General features: G+C 38.0%; 1 long non-coding RNA gene across 1 annotated transcript in view; it reads right to left on the bottom strand.

Annotated features, from left to right (window-relative positions):
* The window catches only part of LOC106518191 (uncharacterized), a 20,616-nt gene that overhangs the window by 13,842 nt on the left and 3,394 nt on the right, over positions 1-3,380 (bottom strand). The window contains exon 2 of the long non-coding RNA XR_001310285.1: positions 1,064-1,131. This is a non-coding gene — a long non-coding RNA (uncharacterized LOC106518191). The remainder of the gene's footprint in view (positions 1-1,063; positions 1,132-3,380) is intronic.

Raw genomic sequence — 3,380 nt, 5'->3', positions numbered from 1 at the left:
TGTGTGTGTGTGTGTGTGTGTGTGTGTGTGTGTGTGTGTGTGCATGGTTTTGTTACCTGGTGGGGACAATTTTTGACTATAATCCTGGTACGCACAACCTTGTGGAGACAAAATCCTGGCCCCCATTGGGAGATTGTTGGTGGGTCAGGGGTTCGGTTTAGGACTAATGTGTCCCACCTGCCACCTGATGGCTCCGCAGAGTTGGTAAATCTCTTAGGAAGCGCACTCTCGAGATCAGATCCAGTCCTGGGCCACTAAAGAGCTAGGCTATAGAAATAAATGGTAAATGAATGGAAGTAAATGCAAAGTCCCAATTTGGATAGAAGAACACACACGTGTGTGTGAGTGTGTGTCTGAATTAAACAGAGCGCTGGAGTAAATAATTTGTGCCAGTACTCCTCACTAATCTCACCATGTCTGCCTCTGCTGTTTAAATTTTCATCCTCCGTGTTTGAAATATCATTGTCTTCAGACGTTTGTTTACAACCAGCTGCACTCCACACGCTGTGGTCTCATCAGTCTTCATCACAAATAAATCTTATAAACGCCAGCTTTTCTGTTTCTCCTCTAAATCTTCTCTTTTCCGTTGCCTGAAGGCACTACTGAATATATTTGTTTACCGTTTTAGTCTTTATTGTAGAGGCAGTTTACATTATTTTGTGTGTGCTTTTAAAAGGAAAATCATTTCATACACGAGGAGCTCTTGGTCCAAAGAAGGTGTGGAGCTTTGTGGACTGAAAAATTTTCCGTTGTCTTGTTTTGAATTCCTAAGCAAGCAGAAGTATTGTTTTCTAATCTAACTGCAGACGTCAAAGAAAACAGGAAAACCCAGAGCAGTTTACTGATAGAAGTTTTGCGTACTGTGACTGAGATTCTGCTGCACACTCCTTGGTACCAAATCACATCCTGATCCACCTGAAGCTAATTATCTCATTAACTATCAAATTTGATAAATTGTATTGTCACCTCTGTGGTCTCATTGCTGACTCTCTAGCATGTTTCTTAAGTCTTTTTCATTCATTGGGTGTTTATCATATGTAGTACTGTAAACATAAATACTCACCTGCCTGCCCACTCTCCATCACCTCTGCTTTGTTCTCCTTACCAGGTCCTTCCTCTTCCTCCTCAAACCTGACAAGGAAAGAAAATAAGTAAAGCAAGTAAATCCTATAATAATGCTCACTTCTAGGGAAGTGACCCAGTCATTCTTCTTTGTACATGTTCAGGAACAGGAGAAGAAATAAAGCAAAAAACTTATAAAATAAACACACTATGGACTGCAGTACAGAAAGAAACTAACACAAAACTGGAGCTTAATCATAAAAACTTAAACCCGAATAAACTAAAATTCAAGAATACAATGAAACATGGTTTATGGTCATGTTTGTTGTTAAAATTACATACAAACTGCATTATATAGCATATTTTATGTATTTGTCAAGTCTGACTGATTTATATCAATAATATAATAATGATGTAATGAAAAATACAGACTGGCACCTCATCACCTACCACATCTGATACAAATTTTCAATATATTGTCGATTTTTATTTTATGTCTTTTATTTTACTAATTATTTAAAGTCACTGGGAGAAGTATTAATCAAAAGGGATTACTATCTTTAGTACTTTATTAAACTAATATTTGATCATTTAAATGATTAGTCTATTGCACTGATAATTACATTTGTTTAATTATTATTTCACATTTAAATGAAGATGAGAATGAGGCCATGTCATAATGAAATTACCTGCATAAACAAAAATTAATATTGTTTTATGTGTGGAACCTAAATATGGCAAGGTAATTGAATAAATGTTGAAAAATTAATCTTGAAGCAGCTTTATTATTAGACAGCTTTTTATATATTCACATGGAGTGTGAGGTTCAGTTATTTTATTTATTTATTTATTTTTTGTTCTTCAGATCTCTCTGTAGCTGCTTTGTTTACAGTTTGCTTTATGCAGCAGGGTAATTTACTTTCCTTCTTTTGCTCTCCCAAAAGATCTCAGTAATTTGAGTGCTTGCAGCAGTAAGTAACGATGGCAGAACACAGGAATGAAAAACATCTTCTAAGGCTTTTTTTTTTTGAAAGGTCAAACTTCACATCCTCACACACATAAAGCTTGTCAGCACACTCCTCTCATTATCTATGATTGTTCTCATTAACCCCTGTTACCCAGATGACTGATAGCAGTTACTGGAAGAAAGCCAGCAGCTGCTTCACTACAGTTAAAAGTCCCTCTCCAACATTTCATTCAGAACCATTTAACATCACAAACTGCTGCACCGAACAAAGGCTGATATGTACTGAAGAGAGAAAATAGTCTGGAATGAAAGAGTATCTGATCACTCATGTATGATTAGCCCCATCCATTGTGATCTGGAAGCTGTTCAGTCAGTGCTTAACGCTTTTTAAAAAAGACAATTAATTTAAGAAACGTTTAGCTTTTCTTTTACTCCCATAAAGGTAATAGTTTAGATCCTTTGAAGTACTGTAGGGAGGTTATGAACAGTCAGTATCTTATCTGTTTTAGATAGTTCTTTGAATGGGCGCAACGTGGAGAAATAATATTTATTTCTGATCAGGCTGTCAGGCTATTTGTTAGTACAATCAAAATTAAAACCAAAGTGCTTTGTTAGGACCCCCGCACACGAAGTGTAAGTGGGAGTCATATTGTTCTCGTGCTGTTTTGTTTTTTGTTTTGTTTTTTTCCAGTGATTTTTGGTCAACCGTAGCACAAAAACGGCTGCACCAATTAACATGAAATTTGGCAGGACTGTAGATGAATCTGACCTACATTGCGCCAACCAACGGTTTTATGATAGATCCCATATTTGAGGAGGGGGCTCCTTTCAAAGAGGGGGTGTCAGGACATGTAAAAATGCTTATAACTCTGAAACTGTTCAACATAGGAGCTTCAGATTTCTTTTGTTGTTTAGCTCTGATGAAGCTKTATCCATCAGGCCCACCAATCAGTGCCCACCCCCCACCCCCGGACCCCCAATTTATCTGAACAGGGGTAGCTGGACATACAAAAAAGGTTATTGCTCAAAAATTATTAAACATAGGAGCTTCAGTTTCTTTTACTGTTTAGCTATTCGTCAGGTCCACCAATCAGTGGCCCCACCCACCACCACCCCCCGGACCCCCAGTTTATCTGAAAAGGGGGTATCTGGACAAACAAAAATGGTTACAGCTCAAAAACTATTGAACATAGGAGCTTCAGTTTCTTTTACTGTTTAGCTATTCGTCAGGTCCACCAATCAGTGGCCCCACCCACCACCACCCCCCGGACCCCCAGTTTATCTGAAAAGGGGGTATCTGGACAAACAAAAATGGTTACAGCTCAAAAACTATTGAACATAGGAGCTTCAG

The sequence above is a fragment of the Austrofundulus limnaeus genome, unplaced genomic scaffold (assembly GCF_001266775.1).
Source record: "Austrofundulus limnaeus strain Quisiro unplaced genomic scaffold, Austrofundulus_limnaeus-1.0 Scaffold57, whole genome shotgun sequence".
In the NCBI taxonomy this organism is placed as follows: domain Eukaryota; kingdom Metazoa; phylum Chordata; class Actinopteri; order Cyprinodontiformes; family Rivulidae; genus Austrofundulus; species Austrofundulus limnaeus.
The sequence above is the reverse complement of the archived record's forward strand: the minus strand, read 5'-3'. Positions and strand labels throughout refer to the sequence as shown.